Genomic DNA, 22,793 nt, shown 5'->3' on the forward strand with positions numbered 1-22,793 from the left:
TCGCCGAAAAAAGGTATGTTTATTCAGTGAAAGTACGTTTTTGTATCTGATTTCATAACTTAGTCCAAGAAAGTGAAGCCGGTCATTTGATCAAAAGTTATTCAGGATGATCCATTTATTTACTTATTTTAACTCTACAGATTTTAAATATACAGCATAAATCTTTGTTCTACGTCTAAATGTTTTGCTAGTTTTTTTTAATAAAATTTGATATTTATTATTTATTTATTGATAATCTTTAATTTCATTTCTACGAAATATTCATTCATTTTTTCTCATGTGATAAAATGTATTGCGCTCAGTTTCTTAAAACAGTTCACCAGAATCCAAATTATTTGAAATATAAATATGATTTTGATTCTAGCAAAGATTTTAACTGTATTATTTTATTCCTAATTTACATAGTTAGGAAAATTTGATTCAGAACAGAAGAGTTAAAACTAAAATAAAATCAAAAGCCAGCAAGAAAAATCCCTCACTTCTTACCCATCTTCATTAGCTAATTTTCCTTAAGTTTTTACGTTTAAAAGACTATTTATTTAAAATTATAAGTAGCTAATATCACGAACAGAAATATGTGCATGAAAAAAAGATACCATTAATATAAATAATTTCAAATTCTACATCTCTAATTTCATGCCAATACTATCAACTTTAAAGCACCTATTCATTAACAAGGAAAATCTCTGTTTTTCTGCTTACTAAATTTCCAGCCTAATCCATGACGTCAAATTGAATTCGAAAGCATTTGTAGACACTAAGAGCAGGTGGATTTAAAAGATATATGCGATCCGTATTTATACACATAGCCACGTAGTTTGCAAACTAAACTCTGGACAGTTGTGGTTTAATAAAGTCTTGTTAATTACCTATTATTTATCAAGTGAAAACTCATAAACGTAAGTTTTAATTCTTTTATTGTTCTAACCGCGATAAAAACATTTATTATTCCGATTTTTTCTCTTTCCTTATTGTTCAAGCAAATACCTATTTTGTTGTAAAAGGAATACCTATTTCTGTATTCAAAATGAATAACGGTTTGACTTATATTTACTCTGTTACAATTGTTACTCTAAATACTTGAAACTCAAAAACTTTTGTACAAATTATACAATCTTCTTTAAGATACTTAGCTATAAGGAAAAGCAGATCTTTTTAATAAATGTGTAGTTGTAAAATTTATAAATTTGCACTAAATTTATATATTTTCTAAACTGTTTTAAATACTGTTAAATTTTTTCAAATTTGTTTTTATACACATAGCTACAAAGATTGCAAAACTAATTTATGGGCACTTGTGTTATAATAAAGTTGTATAAATTGCTTATTGTCTATCAAGTCAGAACTCATAAACGTGAGTTTTATTACTTTTTTTTAAACGTAAGTGAAGCATTTATTGTACCAATTTTTTTTCCTCCCTTACTATTTTTAGAATCCAATTTTTTGTAAAAAAAAAAACTATAATAATAAATATCTCCTATTATATTTAAAATGAATAATAGTTAGAACTAAGTTTCTAAAATCAAGTTTGTAAAGCGTTACCCTTTTGCATAAATTGTACAATCTTCTTCAAAGACACTTGCAAAAGCTGATTTTTTTTTTTTTTTTAAATGTGCAGTAGAGAAATTCTTACAATTTCACTAAATTTATATGTTTTTAAAACTGTTTTAAATACTATTTCTAAAAGTCTAATTTTTTCAAATTTATTTTTATTTTATAGTGTAATATTTTTTTGAAAAAAATACTTATAACTACGTAATAAGCTTAAAAAAATAAATAAAATCCTTCAAGTTTCCGATAAACAATAACAAAAATCACTGGTTTCAATGAAATTTTTTGTATCATAACCTCTTTATATTTAAACATAATGTTTCAGAAGTGTGAAAAATTTCAAAACAGAAATTTTTAATACTGTTTTGTCAGTAATAAACAGAAATTTGTTTCTTATTAACCCTGAATATCACGTGTGAAAAATTTCAAAATAGAAATTTTTAATACTGTTTTGTCAGTAATAAACAGAAATTTGTTTCTTATTAACCCTAAATATCACGTGTGAAAAATTTCAAAACAGAAATTTTTAATTACTGTTTTGTCAGTAATAAACAGAAATTTGTTTCTTATTAACCCTAAATATCACATTCAACGGGGCAAATCCCAACAGTTTTACGAATTGATAACATTTTCTGTATATAGTGCACCCCCCCCCCAAAAAAAAATACCTTTAACAACTTTTGATTTAATGATCGGATCTTCACGTTCTAGGACTCATTCTTAATCCTCAATACACCTGAGGGTGACCTCAAATATGATAATTAATTAGTGCAGACAATATTTTAAGTTACGAAATCAAACACAATAACGTACTTTCTCTGAATAAACGTAATTTTTTTTTTTGATGAATTCGGATTTCTGACCCCCAAAATATAGGGTGCTTAAAAAGGTCGCATATTTAAAATTCGATTTTTTTTTTAGGAGCTATTCAACCGATTTCGCTGAAATTTCGTATTTTACCACGTTAAGTGACACAATTTAAAATGACCTTACAATTCAAAATGTTTTGACTGTTAGCAAATATTTATTATTTTATTAAATAATAAATATTTGCTAGAATTTATTTTTTGTATTGAAATAAATTTTGTCATTTATCCAAAGATACAAAAAATATCTAACATTTTTTTTTGTGTCTTTGGATAAAAGAAATTTATAATTGTGTGGAAAAATTTTTCAATTCGCTTAAAAGGTTCTCGAGATCTAGCGAAATAAGCAAAAAGTAAAATTAACGTTGAATAATTATTTATCATTATTTTATTTAATAACAATCGGAGAAATTTTGAATTGTTAAGTAGATAGATTTTTACATCAATTTAAATAATGTAATTTTGTATGGCAAGAAACAAAATATAAATAAAATCGGTCGAAGAGTTCCTGAAAAATCGAATTTCAAAAAATTCAGATACTCAAAATTCGATTTGCGTCTGATTTTGTAACTTAAATATCGTCTGCACTAATTACAAGGGTCTGTCCAGACATTTCGTGAAAGGTCCGTTTTTGTAAAATTGAGAAAAAATTGCTCGTAATTTGTGAATATAAAATGAACGTTAAGTCACATTCTTTCAATCAGGATCCTGCTTTTGTGAGTCCTGTCCTGTTATAGGGCCCTAATAGGGTCCTGCTATTGCAAAAAACCTCTTCAAGGAGTTTTTAAATTGTAAATAGATACAAGATTGTGCTCAACACTGTAAAAATTATAATTAAAAAAATTAAATTTTTAAAAAATAAACAGCAACTGCAGCTACTAAATTAGCGATGCAGCATATAAATATTTGGTATTTAGCCTATACTGCTGAACGCAGAATATTCATTTCGGACGAATAAAGGAAGAAGCGCCTGCTGAAGACAAAATTTAGTTCGTTTACATCTGTCTTTCTTCCCCCCCCCCTTCCTGGGAAGGGTTTATTTGATTAACAAAACAATAATGAAGATAAACAAATTTGTGAAGGGTCCGATTAAAAGATAAATTATTTTGTGAACGGTCCGTTTTCAAGTTAGAATATTTTGTGAAGGGTCCGTTGAAGGGTCCGTAAACGGACCCAAATTTCTTCTAAACAGACCCCTGAATTAGTATATTTGAGGTCACTCCTTCGAACTTTTAAGATTGACTTTTAGTACGCGGAAATTAATATAAGATTGACTTTTAGTACGCGGAAATTAATATTGGATTAATATTATTCTGGGTGATTTATTTATTTATTTTTATTCACTTATCTATTTTTTTATTTATTTATTTTCTGGGCAATGTACATTGATATTATTTTATAAATTTTATTTTGTGAATGTAGTTAATACATAATATCTAATGATATTAAGAAAAAATATATACTAAATCGAGCATCGAATACAAAATTTCATCGATTCAGTCTCAAGTTTTATGGATTATTAGTATAAAGTTTCATCAAATATAAAGCTTCGTAAAGTCTAATTGAAATAAATGTTCCTAAGTTTCTACACAGTTAGTGATTAACTTTATTTTCTTCCCTCAGATATCGAAGTCGAAACCCTTAATGATATCTATCTTCACTTTTTTTTACTACTAAACTTTAATCCTTTACTCTGGGCAAGATTAGAAATAAAATTAGAAATAAACAAACAGCATGTCAATTTGGCTGTTAAATATTTTTTAATTATTATACGTTTGCACACTTCTATTAAAAAAAAAATCTGTAAAGTGAATGCTAAATTTTCTCCGATAATATTTATCAATGTTTTTATTCCGCTCGCTTAGTAACAACTCTCACCATGTAACATGATCTTGTTCTAAAAAAAGAAGAATTAGGCTTAGAAACAAAAACAAATGAAATGAATGAATCTACTCATGTTCAACACATTTATCTCATTCATCTCCTTCATTACAATTCTCACCCGCACCCTCTCCTGAAACTGTAACTCTTCTTAGTGTACAATGAAAACAACGGTTGCCTTTGAAATAATCAATATTTTAAAACATATTTAGCTGAAATATGGCAGAACAAATTGTTGTCACGAGTATTTGCATTAACTGACTTCTATAAGGTTTGTTGTTTTCATTGACTGTTTATTTTCTTAACGAGTTCTTAGACTTTTTTTGATTGAAACTTTATACCAGATCATAGCTTCGATAAACTCTTAACAAAAATAGCTGTTTTCCTTACTTCGTTAACAAAATATTTTGTAAAATTACTACATTTCATTTTCTGAAAATTATTTATATTTATAGTGCACTAAGTATTCCTTAGTATCCGTTTGATATCTATATTTTGAAAATACTTGTCTTAAATGAAAGCAGATTATGGGTCGCAAATTAATACTTCAGCGTGGAGAAAATAAAAATTGAATCAAAATCTAATGAATCACTACTAAAGAAGGCAGGATTGAAAACATCAAAACCTATTTGATTGTCGGAGGAAACAGAGGTAATTTGTAAAATTATTGCTCGGAACACCAAGTTTCAACTTGTTTTTTTGTTCTTTTTCATCCCACTTTCCACGCTGGTGATTCGACAGATTTTAATAGCGTTTTAGTTCATTCCTTGGGTAAATACCATTTTGCCACCTCCTAATACTATATGCTTATTGTTGCACTTCATTTTGACAAGGATTTTAAAAATACATATTATAAGCGGTGATTACGGCACACCCTGCACATTTAATGTATAAAGCATCGAAAAAGAGGGGAACCTACTTCAAGCTCAGAATACAGAAAAATCTTTAATTACCATGGATATTATAGTTTAGAAAATAACAGCCTGAAAACTATTAAAATATTTTTTAAAACATTAATCAAAATATTCTTTATTTAATGTGATAAATTTTAAGCTTATACAGTTTCATGGGCAATCAGCAATGGTATTTAATTTAACAATGGTACAGCTTATTTTTTAAATACAATAGAATAAGTTTGAAAAACTTTTTATTTAATACATTGCTAAGGCTCTTATCTGATCTGTCTGATCTACTATCTGATATATTAAATATATATTCCAGAAATATTATATTTATACTAGGGGGCTGAATCACCTGTTCGCTGCAGCTCATCAACTCCGATGATTGTTTTTTCTGGGCATAAAAGTTTTTTCTACGAAAGTTTATATCACTTAAAATATAACTTCCTTCGTCCAAATACAGTAGAATCTCGATATCTCAAACTTCGATACCTCGAAAACCTTGTTATATCAAAAAAATATTTTTCCCCTTTACATTATATATTAACCTAATGTTAATTTCAATTCCTATGTCGAAGAGTTTCTTCTCAAAACCTTGTTTTGTCGATTTTTATTCGAAATTGAAAATGAATTTTTTCAGAAAAATCACAATATAAGTTTATTGTAAACCAATTCTTTTCCATTTAATGCATAATTATTTTTGTCTTACTTTTAAAAATAAAATTATAATTGTTATAGTCAGGGTTATAGTAAACTATCATTGCATACATATTTATAAGTAGTTACTCTCACGTTTCATGACTAATCTGTGGAGTAATATTTTCGAATATATTTTTCTACTTTTTAGAACATATTTAGTTTTGAACTTTTTATCTCAAAAGCTCACTATCTCGAAAAAATACTTTTTGCTTCCCTTCACATTTGAGATATCGAGAGTATACTATATTCCACTTATGATTCTATTAAGGTCTGTTAGTAAATGTAAGTAATTTTTCTAAGTAATCATTTTTTAAAATTAAAAGTGCATTTTTATATCAAATTTAGTGAGTTCACAACCGTAATTTAATATTTCGTCGCTTACCAAACGAATAACATATTAAATACAATTTTTGCGTGCATCACATTGCGCATGAAGCTGATCTGTAAGTTTTAAATCATTTAACGAATCACTTTAAGTGTAATTTATCCAAAAAAATAATAATTGTAAAACGGTTAATACAAATAGACACCTATTTAAACAACTTTCTCTTAAAATGTAGCGTAGATTTACGTTATAATAAGAACAAACAATTCTCTTAGTTTGTTGTTGTTGTTTCTAATGCCACTTGCCACACTAGCAAGGCTGACTGGTGAAACCGAGCAAATTTAAGGCAGAGGGTGCGTTTCTTGTTTTTCAGTGGCACCATCTGTGGCCAAGAATTCGTCTTCAGCCACGCACACGTCACACCCGTTTGTAGGAAAGACCCATTCATTCATCCACAGATCGTAATTTTTGACCTAGATCAGATAACGATCGATCTCCAACCCAGTACCCCCAGAAGTATTGATTTGTTATGGGAACATGGAGGACTTTGCGACTCGACAGAATTCACATGCATCAGTCACCATTTACTACACGGGGAGTCTTCGACCGGCTGGGCTCGAAACCACGAACTCTCGGACATGGGCCCAGCTGCTACCGACCAGGCTATCCCGGCCTTTTTTCTCTTAGTTTTAAACTCTTTTTTTAGAAAACAATATAAAATCAAAAGCTTAATAATAGCAGTACAGGTGAATACTTTTAAATTAGGAATACAAAAATGTTTATAGGAAAACAATACCTTTATGACTTTTATAAATTTTATACTGACGATAATCAGAACAACACGGAAATCAATGTGGGAAAACTGAATCCTACCATGTGATTTTTCTGACCAATAAAAATTCACCGACAGTAATAGATATGCGCTATACAAAGACATTAATCTGGAAACGCAAATTTTTTTTATGCTTGATTTTAATTTTAGGGAAATGATAAATATTAAGATTTCATATTTAATTCTTATAATTTTTTAAACTTGTAAAATAAATGCAACAAAGATTTGTTTGATTTTTTTTTAATTAAACATTGTCAAAATGATTAAATTTGAAAAAACGAAAAAAAAAGTAAAAGAACCATCTGCACACACGCAATTATTTCTTTTGACAAATTTTCAAGAAGGCAATCAGTTGTATCTTTTAATGACAGCTTAATGAATATAATGACCTCATTTTTCATACTGTTCCCTCTAACGTAAATGAAATATAATCTTAAATTACTTTTTCCGGAACCAATTTCCATCTAACTCATCCCTGGATGCAAGATTCTCGAGTTAAAAAAACTCATTTAGATCTCGACCCCATTGCTTTCTTAAAGTTAATGACCCGCAAATATGTTAACTTTTTTGACTTTTTATCCATTCCCAGATGTCATGAATAAAAGAGAAAGTAAACAATTGAGATGATTGTTTTTGTCTGGTGTCTCCATCATTTAGAACATAGACGAAAGTAACATAGATGAAATATTTGTTCGTTGCTTCACAATGATCATAGAGCTAGCCATAAAAGGTGAATTAGCATAAGCCGTTTGATGCCTCTCTAAGTGTTGTTGACTTTGATTTCGAATGATTTGTTAACGTTAAGAGTAATCAAAATAAGTGAAATATCTTTCATAAAAAAACTTTCATCTACGAAGAATGTAAGAATATTTTTTTTGGCAAGAGAGATATATTCTAGAATGATTAGAACAATAGGTTGCTATTCAAATACGTTTGACAGCAAATCGAAAATGCTGAATTCAATGGCACCTTGTAGAGATGAGGTAGCCTTAGGCAGACCCCGAAGCACGCTCAGAGTCATAAAGTTTTGATACACTTTTTTACTTCTTTTAAAGCAAACGTTAGGTTCAATTATTAAGTATAAAATATGTAAAATCTATAAGGTATAAAAAATTAGAGATCTGCTACTATTGTTTTGTGAGACTTAAAATTAAGATGTTTTAACTCAAAATTTCGATTTTTTTTTTTTTTTTGTTCAATTTTTTTTTAGTCATTTTGGAATTTCTATCGGTACTATAACAAGCGTTGGAAGTCGTCCCTTAACGTGTCGACGCAATGTGTGGCGAACTTACGGCTTTCAAATAACACAGTGACAGATTATATTGAGTCGGGTCGTAAAAAAGTAATATTCAATGTATCGTGAAACGAGCACCCTTTGGGGGTTGGCGAGCGTTAGCTTGCAGAAGCTAAGCTTCCAAGTATATCGTAATTCTTGTCTGTAAAAGTACGGTGCAACAAAAACGGTAAAAAAAGGTAGAATATTTCTTTCCCTTTTTTATTTAATAGCTCATGCATTTTGCCTAGTATTAATCTATAGTTATGTAACTTTAATTTATTAATATATATTTTTAAAACTTTTTATCCTCATACTAAGGACCAAAAAAAAAATATATCCCATGTTAATCTCGGACGAACTAGGGTTCTATGTAATCCTATGTATCTCGGACAGGGGTGGGCTGGGACCTCCAAAATTAAGCCCTCTAGGGCAGTGTTTCCCAACGTGGGGCCCGCGCCCCACCGGGGGGCAATTTGATTGTAAAGGGGGGCAATTCAAAAATGGACTCGACGTGAGTTTAAACCTTTTGCTCTGGGCCATTTAAATGCAATACGAGATTTCGGTGACAAAATCGAAAGAAAAAAGCCAATTTCTTAAATAATTGCGGTCAATAAATATTATGTGACTTGCGAATTTTTTAAGCGATAAACCTAAAATTAAGTATCCGTTTACAGTCGATGGTAAAGCATTTGTGAGTTATTTAGCCAATATCTTTGAAAAACTGAATATATTAAATAAGAAACTTCAAGGAACAAATAAAACTCTTGTTGATGCAAAAGCGAAGATTTTGGCTTCATTGCCCTTATTGAGTTATGTCAGAAATATAACAACAAAAACTTTGAACAGTTTCATTGGGTCCAAAAATGTGAAGTAAATGATACCCCTTTACTTGTTATTGTCTATCATCTGAAAATTCTATCGGCTGATTTAAAAGAAAGATATTCTGAGTTAAAACAAATTTAGTTTCCAACATGGATGTTGCAGTCCATGTTGGTGGATTTGTCTGATATATCAAATATATCAAGAAAAACTTGCAGAAATGCAAAATGATGAGTCAGTTAAAACTTTATTTAATATGAAAGGAGTGATGGCATGGCTTCGTGAGGAAACAGAAAACAAATACCCAAATTCAATCAAATGTGCAAAAAAACTATTGTTACCGATTCCATATTCATATTTAGCTGAATGTGGATTTAGTGCTGTAAATGATTTTATTGGTAAAAAAAAAGAAATCGTCTGGATACAACACAACGGGGAGACTTGAGACTGAAGCTAACCAAATTGGAACCTAAGATAAAATCTACGTGCAGCAAGCATCAAGGGCAAGAATCTCACTAAATTAAAATATTAAATTATTATACAAAAATCTTTATAAAGACTTAATCTGTATAAAGAATCTTAAAATTATTTCGAATTTGAATTTTAGTTTTTCATTATATGTTCTGAAAATTTACTTACTTTGTTTCGCAAACAATTTCCTAAGTTTCTTAAGTGAACAATTCGATTTTTTAATATTAAAAATTATGTATATGTTACATAGGGGGCATAAGAATTTTAGAAAGGCTTAGGTGGGGCATGGTACGAAAAAGTTTGGAAACGCTGCTCTAGGGTGTAGTAGTATAAGGATGCCAGGCTATTTTCTCCGTTTGAGGCCCCTGAATAAAGGGGTGTAATCAATTAAAAGGATACTAAAAAACCTATTTTAATTTAAACACACACATAGCGATATTTATAAAAATCTACTTCCATATTTGTACTTTAATTTTTACGAAAATATCTAGCTGTAATGACTCTGTGATAAAAAAAAAAAATTCCAATTATGTCCTTCACTTTTCAGTATTTTAATTCTTTAAAATTTCATTACTAAATTTACTTATACGTCACATTATAGTCATCATAAAATATTTTCTTTCAGCCAAACATTTGCTTGATAAAAAGTTTATCATTTGAAATATAATAGTATTAGGTTTAAAGTTCGAGTAAGTAAATCATAGCTTTTGATTTGCTATGATTAGTAAGCAATTGTTAATCTGCTTACTATATCAGGCAACTTTTTATTCTTTATTTATTTATTTATTTTTGATTGATAAATTGATGGATTATCCTCTCCGTAGTTATTGAAAGTACAAGGGCGGGAGGAAAATGGCTTAAGAACCGACTGAATTCATTACTGAACAATTATTTTATATTTTACCATCAATTATTAAATAATAAATTTTTATTTCTTATTCGTTTGGCAGAAATTGGAAAATATTACCTTCATTATTTTATTTTTAACAACTTTGCTGCTCAAAGAAAATACGAAATTACAGTTTTGTCCATTGGTAAAATTTTAATATTTTCGAAATCTAATTTTTAATCCTCGATTAGATTCCCCCTTTGGCTGTTAGTCCCTGTACTCCTTCTGCCTCTCAGTACACCTCTGCTAGAATTTGTTTCTAGGTAGTTCACATTCAGTGTTTAATCTTTCCGAAACCAATGCTACCGATTGTCAAAATGTCTTTACTTGACCATTTTTATTTATTTATTTGATTCAGTTTCACAAAAAAAGTATCCGTATTCACAGTTTTCAAGAAAAAGAAGAACATTACTTTAAAAAAATGTAACATTCTTTATTATTAGGAAGAAAATAGGATTTAAGTTGTATTGAAGGCATAACGGTAGTTTATTTAATAATTTATTTCCACTAAATCCACTTAAAAAAAATCCTTTTTTTTTTAATGAAACAACATAATGTGGATATTTATTTTAGAGAGCTTTACTGTAAAAGTTACAAAAATAAAACTTGTGTTATTCTAGAAAATGTTTTCACTACAATAAATATTAAAGTTTGTTTCTAAAAATTTTTCAAAAGCTTTTGTAGATATATTATTTATAAATTATATACTTAATTCCCTTATTTTGTATTTCTACTCTTTTGACTTCATTTGAAAATACTTGAATTACTTCAATCTTATTCGGGACTCATAAACAGTTGTCCCTACATTAAAAATAAATACACTTTCACGAATTATTAAGTTCTCCCTAACATGAAGTAACTCATGTATATAAGATATACGACCATTAAAAGAAATCAGTTCACGTGAAAGCATTAAAACATAACATAAATGAAAACACAAATTTAAAAAAATATTTAAAAACAAGTATGTGTATATTAATTAGTGGCAAACTAGAGATTTTGATATAAGAAAGAATATGCATGAAAGTGAGCAGTTTCTGGAACTGAGAGTTACTTTATTTATTTAGAATAGTCGAAACAAAACAAGTGGAATATAATGGAAATCAAATAAAATCAAAAGTTGTTTAGATACGAATAATTCTTGTTATTATAGGATAGCAACATTTGCTTAAATAATTCAAACTTTCTAATGGGGGGGGGAAGATAAGCACCCTATCAAAACTTCTAGAAATTCGTCAGTTTACTTGTTTTTCACATACCATTAAGTTGTCAACAAAAATGAAACTTTTTAATCTGAGATAAAATGTCCCTGAAAGAGCCCCCATAACTGTGGCAAAACTGCAATCCACAGATTATTTCATTATCTTCTTCCATACTAATGGTTATGTTTTTGTTTATGAAGGTATTATCATAAAATAGAAAATGTATATTTCGATATCAGTATATATGATACACCAACAAAGAATTCTTTGTTGATAAAGACAAGATTTCGCCATTAAGATTTCGATAGGAAAATCTATTAATCGCCTGCTGAAATGCGTGTAGCAATTAGTTTTGAAATGGAGTTTTCCAGGAAATAAGTCGTTGATGGTTAACCTGTGACCCCTAGATTATTGTTCCGCGAGATTATTTTTAGTTCGCAGCTAAACTTTTTAGAGATTATAAACATTCAGAAAAAAAAAATACCTGTTAATTTATTTCTTTTTTGTTTATTTTAAAATAAGTATTTCTGCTTGTTTATTTACCGGGACAACTTTGCCAACTTTTAAAATGCCCTTAAATGCCTTTAATTACTAAAATGCCTTTTAAATGCCCTTAAAATGCCCGTAACAACTGCCCTTAATGCCCTTTATAGAATTTTTGTAAAAAGTTAAATAAAAAATGCGCAATAGGTGTCTCAAATTAATATTTCATGCTATAGAAACCTGATGAATTACTAGTGAGGAAGGAAGGAAGGAACCAAAAAAAACGGTGGTGATTTTTGAAAATACCTTCATGTTTCATTCCAAAATCAAACAGACTTTTAATGTTTTTAACCCTGTCTTCCTTAACAGTGATTCAGCAGACTCCGAGGATGTTCTTTTTTTTTCTCTTCCTCACTTAAATGTTAATTTTCGTACCCTATTACAAATGCCTTTTTTTTTTTTTTTTTTTTTTTTTGGTACGGAGTCTATAAAACTACATATTTGGAGCGTTCATTTCAGAACATATTGTTTTATATTAGGCGGTTTGGCAAATTCCTGAATTCCTCCTCCCCCGCCCCCCAATATTTTTTGTGATCTAAAAACTTCGAATTTCGCTTGTTTTACTCCCATGCTCAACTCGTTCTTCGTAAGGAGGGAGGAAAAAAGAGTAGAAGATCAATAAATCACTATTAATCAACACTACGAAATCATACACAAATTTGAATGAAATTTAATTTGTGAAGCAATATAATTTTTATATGATTATTATTATTACTTGTTGCTCTTCCCGGTAGCTTTATGTAATCAGGTTAAGCATAACATATTTTTAAAAGTTCATCCCTTAGTAATAAAGATTAATTATATCCAGTATCATTTAGCGTAATATTGTTAAGCTAGCATTTAGCATAATATTGTTGTCTCCTGGTAGTGAAAAATTACCATAATCAGTAATTTTCTCCTGAACATATCCCTTTCGGTGGGCTGTAAAACCTATTTCCGCACACTTACTTTGGTGCCAATATTAGTCCTTGTACTTATAAAGAAAACACCAATTAATATAATAGCTGTAGTACCCATTACTAAAATTAACGAAGCATTATTGGCGTCAATTATAATAAGGTGGTTTTTTATAGTTTTCCTAGATGAAAAAACTATCTTTTTTCCGTTATTTTAGCTTTTTAGTATAAAACTTTTTTTTTTCATTTCTATTCATGTTTATGACCAAAATTAATTAGGCATCAGTGCTATCAATAACAATATGGAAATTTTTTACGGTTTATACATACAAATAAGTACCTTTTCTCCATAAATTTAGCATTTCAACACAAAAAAAAATATTTTAATTTGAATCTATTACAAAAATTAATTAATTATTATTCTCGAAAATAATTAGTACCGAAACAAATATTTTTATAATCATTATTGGCGAACGAACTTATATGGCTACTGAATTCGAAACGTGCATAATATAGTTACTATTGTAATAGATGTTTTTACAGCCCTCCATAATCCTAATATCACCATCCTGGGCCGGGATGGCCTGGTTTATAGGGCTCTGGACTCATGTCCAAGAGTTCATGGGTTCGATCCCCGCCGGCAGAAGACTCCCCGTGTAGTAAATGGTGACTGATGCACGTTAAATCTGTCGAGTCACAAAGTCCTCCATTTTTCCATAACAAATCAATACCTCAGAGGGTACTGATCCAGGAGTTCCCTTGTCTTCTTGATTGGTTCAAAATTACAAGGCTACGGAGTTAAACATTAGTAGTCGTAAACCCAAAATTTTATAAAATATCACCATCCTACACACTCTTGGCACCATGGGCGTCGTTGGGGAAAGGGGAATGATAGGTATATGCCCCCTCAGTAGTTAGAAATCTCGAAGAACCTTTAATATTTCAGATAAATAAAGAAAATTTTCAGAAATCATCATCGCTTTAAAATATTCCCACTTAGAAACAAGAAAAAATAATAATAATTAATCTTTTTGCAGTTATTTAACAGATATAAAACGTTTTTTTCTCATTTGTAAATTTAGAGAACTATTGCGAATGCGTATTTTAATTTAGTCCGCCTCAAAAATCGGAACACTGCGACTCTCATGTATGGCACCTAATATACCTTTATTTTCTTATTACTATTTGTATATTCCGTTGCGGCTTCATACTAGTAGAATTACCATAAACTGATATAAAAGTTCAACACACTTAGTCATAAATGTGATAAAAGTAGTGATAGTACTTAAATTATTTTCTTAGTAATACTTAGTGATAAAAGTAAAAATTAACTATACATATAGTATAATTTAAAATGCTTTAATCAGAATGTTCCATCATTTTTCCATATCTTAATTGAAAACTTTAATTCTATTTCATTAGTTCTTGTTGAGTTTCTACTAATTCAGTATCAGTATACGAGTCACAAGTATCAATATAAGCATCACGAGGTATCACACGAATTAGGTGACGTTATCCTCATACGTTGCGAAATTATTAATGTTGATTTTATTTGTGATAAACTAACATAGGAAACATAAGATAAAAAATTCACATGAACATGCGATAAAACCAATTTTTGATTGGTTAGAGCTGCAAGCTAGCAAATACTGGAAAACATTAATCAAACCCTCTGGATTAACCTTTGTTTTGGGCATACCGCGAAAATCGGAAGTTGTGGAAAGTTTTAAAGACTGTTAATAGATACGCCAAGTTTTGAACGTATTTACGCCAAATTTGGTGCGAATCGGTTCAGCAAACATTTCTGCTTTATTTATGTAGTTTTGTATTCAGAGTTTTACTTTTTGTATGCTTATTTTTATTTTGCTACTTAAAATGTTAACCTTTTTTATCTTGTTTTTCTTTCTTAGTTCACTCATAAAATTTCAACAGCCATATATATATATATATATATATGTATATATATATATATATATATATATATATATATATATATATATATATATATATATATATATATATATATATATATATATATTTGTAAAGCATTGCAGTTTATATTTTAATTAAAAAAACTACTTTTTTCGTTTAATACATTTTGTTATAGCGTAAGAATCTGTACATTTTAACAAGTTACATATTCTTGTTTAAGATGTAATTATTTCGAATAAATTTACATGTTTTGATGCATTTATTGTACTAAAGAAGCTATTTATAACTCCTAAGTTAAATGTAAATTAAAATTACTTTATTACACAAAAAAAAAATTTTAGACTGAAAAATAGATTTTCATTAAATTGTTTGTTAAATATTAAACAAAAATTTTGCTCTGAATATTTATCAATATTTTAAACTTTATAGTTTAAATTTTTTTTTCATGAAAAAAATACTTAACGTATTTCTGAAAGTAATTAAATTGATTCCTAAAACTTTAATTTTTCATGTAACAATTTAAGTGAAATGCGGGAAATATCGTAATACTTAATATTATCCATAATATTAAGTCCTGCCCTGCACTTTGCGGGAATTTTATCACTGAACGCTATTGGGAAGCTAGAGACATGTTGTGATTAATAGACTCTGTTGCAGCATCTTTTGCTTCTGTTCTTATTTTTAGACGTTTATGTATGCTGTTACTGTCTATAATCTGCCATTGGAAATTTAAAAAATAAATAAATAAATAAAAGTTTAAGTTTTTGGGAAACGTATCTATTATTCTACAATACATATTTTAACGGGGTTCACAGACGTATTGGAGTATTCTCTTTAAGAAAGAATCCTGGATAATAAAAACTGTATTCATAATTACGATAAATATATCCATACTAGATTTTTGAAATGGTTGAATAAATACTTTTTCTTGTTCTTATAAACCATCGATATTATTAGCATTCTAACCTGAATTTCAAACTTTACAATTTGAATAATTATTATTAATATCTAAATTAAGATTATGTTCTTGTTGTTTTTTTTAAGAATCATATGCTTAGCTCTGCCTATTATCAAATTTTAAAACATTAAAGCCAAAACCATACGATAAAATTCATCAATAGAGGAATTCCTTTAACATTGAGAACATTATATAGAAACTAGATGGCAGCACCATAGCTAAAGTTTGACATTGTTATTTAAATTAGATAATAGTTTGTTTTATTTTTTAAACCAGCACTAGAAAATTTTATGCTGACAAGCGTGTGGAACATTTCCTCGTTAATTGAACAAGCTTTTTTAAGCGAGACCACATTGGAATATTTAAAATTTTATACAAAATTAAGCTCATAAATTTTTAATAAACAACTTTAATCAAAATTCGCATACCTTTCTCATATCCTTCATTATTTTTTTGGACAAATCAATTTTAAACGTTTTTATTTTATTTATTTAGTCGTTTTTGCCTATTTCGATTGTTTTCCTACATTTTAACATACATTGTTTCGCAGTTCAAACATAGATAAAAATTATTTAAAAAAATTTTAAAAACACACACTCACATAATTTGTTGAATTGTAATTAAAAAATTATTTGGCTCAGCTTTTATAAACAAAATTTTGACAAAAAAAAAAAAAAGAAAGAAAACTATATGTGTTTCATTCGAATTGTCGAAACTTTTTTCATATTTTTTCTCCAAGAAATACATCTTTAGAATAATAAAAATAATTAAAAATTATAATTGAGTTTCATTTTTCACTATGAATATCTTAATCGACAGAAAATAATGTACCTTGCCATCACAAAGAACGCACTGTTTTCGGGAAAGACAAAGAATTGTATTATTATTAATTTTAATATCATTATTATTATTATTTTTACGTTGGATACTAATTTATAACAATACCTTTAATCGAAATACTGAATTTAAAAATAATTATGAGAGTTAGACAAAAGAGATATAATAAAAATGTCTCTAAATTTAAGTGTTATTCTCCGTATTTAACAAAAAGGAATATATCGGGTGAAATAGCGACGACTCATTTAAAAATATAAGAATATTAAACATAATTAATAGATCGCGTTTTCACCAAAATTACATGCATCAACTAAACTAATTAAACAAAACAGAAAATGTATTTCGACTTTAAAACATATTGCAAGATTGTTTCACGTGGCCACATATTGGATGCATCAGGCATGAATTTTCACTCAACAAAATTTTCTGTCTCATAATAGTCATAATTTTCGCAGTTTTCGGTTTATTCGATTTCGAATATTAGTCAGGCATTAGTTATAAAGTTTCCCGTCGTAGAAAACACGAAGATATAAAATTTAGCAAAATTAGAACAATTCTTAATTTATTTGACCATTAATAAGATAATGGTAACTATAATAAAAATCAGTAAAATAAGGTAGACGCTCTGATTTAATGTCCCATGGGGCAAAAAATTTGGGATTTTTGGATTCGAAAGATTTTCCTACAAGTTATTGAGTTCCAAAACATTCTAAAATTATAAAAGTTTCGATTACTAACAAGAACAAATTGTCACTAACAAGTCAAGATTTTCCAGGTTTGATTTATTTATTTATATATTTCATTTATTTATTGATTTATTTATTTTATTTATTTATTTATTTTTGAAATGTTATAATCTCTAGACAGGTAAAACTCATTCAGCCATATATTTGTTTAAAAAAATTTTATATTTCGATAACTTTAAAAAAAATTATCTTCAACTATCACAAAACTTTAAATTTCTATTTTGTTTGTTGCACCAAGATATACATTTTAAAGAGCATAAAACGGAAACATATTGTTGATTTACAAAAATTAAATAAATCGATTAAAGAATTAATTTTTCCATAAATAAAAATATTTTGGTGTGTAATGAAAATATGATTATTTAATTTTGCTATTATATTTCCATTCTGTCACAGCTAAGAAAATAATATTTGGCGTTAGTTGGCGAGTTTCATAAGAAATAACCCTGTTGGGGTAAGTAGGGGAAAAAAATTCTAAATTTGTCAACTTCCTGCGTTCAGGAAAACGGCAGTGACGACAAAAGCGCGGCAACTATCAAATCACTAAATTAAAACGTTAATCGTGATTTTGTTAAAGTAAATCTTTTTTCCCTCCTTACTCTATCTTTGCTATTGTGCTGTAATTAATAATATCAGGCATTGGAAGAGGAAGTACAGATAGAGGTGAGCGAAAGTTTTGAATATTATTTCAAGGGCAACTAATAAATCATCCTCACTTGCCGCGCAGCGGGATGCAGGAAATTGTTCTAACGTTATTAATGATTATTACGATTAAAGTTTTTTATTGGAATGATTATGTTGTTGTTTTAGCAGTTTTAAGTATATTTTCTTTTAAATTTACATTGATTTTAAATGCAGATATCATTTTCTCGTTATGTTAATTACAATTTTTATAAATAATGATCAGAATTTCATAATCTTCTACTTTATTTATTTTGTTGAATTGAATATGGAACATAGTGGCATAATGGCCGGAATCTGCTAAACTGCGCTTAACAGTAACGGCATTACGCAACTAATGATTTTATAAACTAAAACTAGCGGAGAAGAAACGGAGAGAACCACAGGAAAAATCATCGCAGCACATCGTAATCAGTTTGACCCTAGTTTATCTGAGGAATTTAAATTTTCTGAGGTGATTTAAGTAGTATGTTCAAAATATTAATATTATATATGTATTCAATTTATCCTTACATTGATTATAGAAATCATAATGTAGGGTATTCCGTAATGACTGCCCTTAGTATATGTTTTTAGAAAACCTCCTAAGAATAAAAAGTGTACACATTGTGGGTCACAAACTATTATTTACGAAAGGAAAAAAATTTATCGACATGACGATTTATTCGATTACAGGGGGGAGGGTAGAGTTCAAGCCATTTTAAGGGGACACATTTATTCTTTTAAATACTTTTTTTCCCTCTAAAGTTAGAAAAATGAAAAATAATTTTTTGTGGAGAGATTTTCACTATTTAGACTGGATATTTTTTTAACATTTGTAGAGCGAGATCCAATCTTCTTATAAATTCAATTTTCAACCTCACAAATATAAAATAATAAATAATAAAAAAATACGTCTGTAACCTGTGGTTTAGTTGCTGTTCCAAACAAAACTTATCTCAATATTGCTAACTTTTTCGAAAATGAGACTTCACAAAATAATACTAATGATAAAATAATTCGAAAGATTTGCAATGAGAGGAATTCCACAGTAATTTTAACTTCATGTATTTTCCTACGGAGACTTTCTTTTATCAGAAAATATTTCAGTTGAGTGTAATCAATATATTAATAATTTATTTCAGACTCATTGTTTCCTTTAGCAATTTTTACAGTAAATATGTTTTTAAGTTTAATTATTTAGATTGCAATTCGCGTCTCCTGATGAGATCTCTTAGTAAATTTGAGGTCACGAGAAACCTATACCTTAATCTAAAAATCTACAAATGTCTAACGTAACTTTCAATTCAAGAACAATGTCAAAATTTTATAATTTCTTCAAGTTTTCAAGAATTTAAAAAACATGACAAGAAGTTTCTAAAATTCTTAAAAAATCTTGCTGTAAATACTTATGTGTTCGTGATGTGACGTTAGTTCGGCATAAGTGATTTTCTATACATTCCTTGCAGCTTGACTTTACTGTCTGAATAAAAATGAAAAAATTTTTTTTTTCAAAAGAATCATCAATATTGAAAAAAGAATCATCATCGCAGATATAATATACAAGTAGCTGATAGGATGTGTATGCGGCTTTATATATATGCGGAAGAAATTTTTCAAGGAATGGATGGAAAATCGCTCACGCCGAACGATTGTCATACCATAAATACAAGAGTGTACTGATTTTTTTTTTTTTTTTCTATTTTAACAACTTTGTATTTCAAGATACACATAAGCTACAACCAGGATTATAAATTCGAAACGTAAAAAAAAAGGTATTCAAAAATTTCTGTGGAAAAATAAAACTATTCAATTAGGACAATCGAAAATGTCACTTTTTTTTGCTTTTGTAAAAGTGAATTTATATTTTTTTAATTTAACTAGCAAAACAAATTAATAATGTAGATGAAGTAGAAATATTTTAAATTTTATCAACTTTCAAAAAAAATTAATTTTGTGTAAAATTTATAGAAACTATCAATTTTTATAAAGAGTTGTCGACAAATGATGGCATAAGACAAATGATATCAATTTGTATTGGCTAAATGATAGCACGTGAGAAATGTTGATAGTTTTGTTCTTTTAACGATTGTCAACGATATGAATCTATGCTATTTTTTACTCATTATCTTCCTTTTTAATTAAGATATGAAAGTAATAAGATATAATAGATCTATAGATAATAAGATATATATTTAAGATATAGATTAATAAGATATTTTAATTAAGATATATATATATAAATACAATACATTTATATAATTAGAGTGCCAAAAAATTGTTGTAAGAAAATGTTAGCCAAAAGGAAAGTCTTTAGGGAACCCGGTGTTCATAACAGTGTAATGAATGTAATAGTAATTTTCGTATTTTTTTTTTTTTTTTTGGAGCCATATAATAAAAATAAAAAATTAAAAATTGTGACTGATAAATCTTCTATAATTTCTGAGTCTGCGGAAAATGATGTTATATTTGATTATAATAGTATTCCTTTCATACTATTTTATTTAATTTAAATATTGAATAAAGAACATACAGAAAACATAAAATTATAATAAAAACTTAATGATTTTTTTATGTTTCGGTACTTATATATTTAGGAATTTATCATTAAAAAAATAAGAAAGATATGTATATACATTTATTTATATAAAATTAAAAATTGTGGCAAAGATACCAATTTAATCTTCGAAATGTTATAACATTTTATGAAGTCTCACGAATAATCATCGATGCTTTTTATTAATTCGCCTCTAAAATCATTTTTATCTTTCCCATTCCATCTCTTCTCCAAACAAAAATAAATTTCACCCATTTCTTTTTCACTAAGACCTCTTTTAATGTTCAAAAACTGAACCCATAGCTTGAGAAAATCTAAATCTCGATATTAATTAAAATTTAAGAAATCGCAACTATAATCCTCAAATCTTTTTCTCGATTTCTCATCTTTCATCAAATCCATTCTCCCCCATTTCATCTCATCCCATAATAAAAGTAAATATCCACTTCTCGTCAAACCGAAAGCAGTGAAGAGAAAAAAAGAATCGATAATAATGACGTCAGATATCATAAAGAACAGAAAGAGTTGTGACGTCACCAACACTGTGGTTAATGTTTCTCTATAATAATGATCCTATCTCGCATTTCCATTGGCTATAAGTTAGAAGGGGCGTGAACAACTAGCCAGTTCAACAAGTGTCCTCTTACGCAGCCGCCATTACAATTGAAACCTCATCGTGTAAACCACTCAGCAAGTACGATTTAAGTTAACTGAGGATATTAAATCCACATCCCTTGTTGGATTTTTTTTAACACAACATTACTGTGGCACACAAGGGTGAGTTAATAAATCAATGTTTTTAGATTTAAGTTGTAGATCTATAAATGTATTAGCTGCTAGTAAAATGATGAAATTGTTGTGGCGTTACAGATAATGAATTCCTTCACGTTCGCTGCTGGACCGGTTTTGCCCAGTGGTCGGCCCAGACCATCGGCTAAAATAAAGCAGTTTCTTTTATTTATTTATTTTTAGTTAACTATTTTAAAGTTGAATCTTTAGGTAGCATCTTTAGTAAGCAATTTTGTAATTAGTATCCAATAATGTTGAGGATGAAATATTTAAATTTTTTCCTTAATTATCCTATATGAAGACTTACTATGATTGTGACTAGGTCTTATTTAATACGCCATATCCTATATAGTATATAGATGTATTTTTATACAAAATCCAGTGTATCTCACTGTACTTTTTGGTATTGCTGAAGTAATTAAATTCATATTTAACTTCAGAGTGATAAACAATGTTATCTTTGACTATGATCATTGTTCCATTAGTAAAGGCTATTAAATTCAGTCTAGACTCTAAGCGTCATCTGATTGATGTTGATTTTACTAGTAAAGGGATGTCTTCATTTATTTCACACATAGAGATAAAATTAATATTTTAGTAATCAGTTTAGTGCTATGTGCTTTTCTTTTGAGCTCTATTTAAAAATTTATTCCATTCTGTTCTTTATTTATATTCCTTTTATCTTGTCAAGGAACTTTATTCTTTTTTCTCTTCCCTTTAACCAATTTTTGTAGTTAACTTAATTTGTAAATATTGCATCAATAATTATTTATAATCATAGTCACACAATATCCAATTTATATGTATTAATTTTTAAATACATGCTTTAAACATAAATAATTAGCCATAAGGGAGTCAAAACTGAATTCAATGCTTACTTTTTTTTTTTTTTTTTTTTTTGATCTTCACTATTTACTATCCATTTTTAGTTGGAATATGAAAATTATAAAGAGCAAAATTTTTATAATATGATTTTTTATTATAGCATTACAAATCAGTAAAGGTATTTAAGTTTTAATAACTGACATAAACTTAATTTTCATATTTCTTAGATTTATTTATTACATTTGGTTTAAAAAAATTGAAACAATTAAACTTTACAGCAGTCTTAAACCACTGGCCTCAAGCCTTTTTAATTGGAAAGTTAAGCACATATAAAAAATTT

At 28.1% G+C, this 22,793-nt stretch overlaps 1 protein-coding gene across 3 annotated transcripts in view; it reads left to right on the forward strand.

Moving 5' to 3' along the window:
- The first annotated feature begins 563 nt into the window (after positions 1–563).
- The window catches only part of LOC107449275 (innexin inx2), a 34,774-nt gene continuing 12,544 nt past the window's right edge, over positions 564–22,793 (forward strand). The window contains exon 1 of one of the 3 annotated variants that reach the window (XM_016064776.4): positions 564–899. The gene's annotated coding sequence lies outside the window, so the exon portion shown is untranslated. Of the gene's footprint in view, positions 900–18,083; positions 18,286–21,298; positions 21,617–22,793 lie in introns of those variants that run through there. The other 2 variants (XM_016064782.5, XM_016064769.4) reach the window with 2 other exon arrangements.

This window comes from Parasteatoda tepidariorum, chromosome 3 (genome assembly GCF_982258835.1).
Source record: "Parasteatoda tepidariorum strain Cologne lab strain chromosome 3, Ptep-v5.0, whole genome shotgun sequence".
NCBI lineage: Eukaryota > Metazoa > Arthropoda > Arachnida > Araneae > Theridiidae > Parasteatoda > Parasteatoda tepidariorum.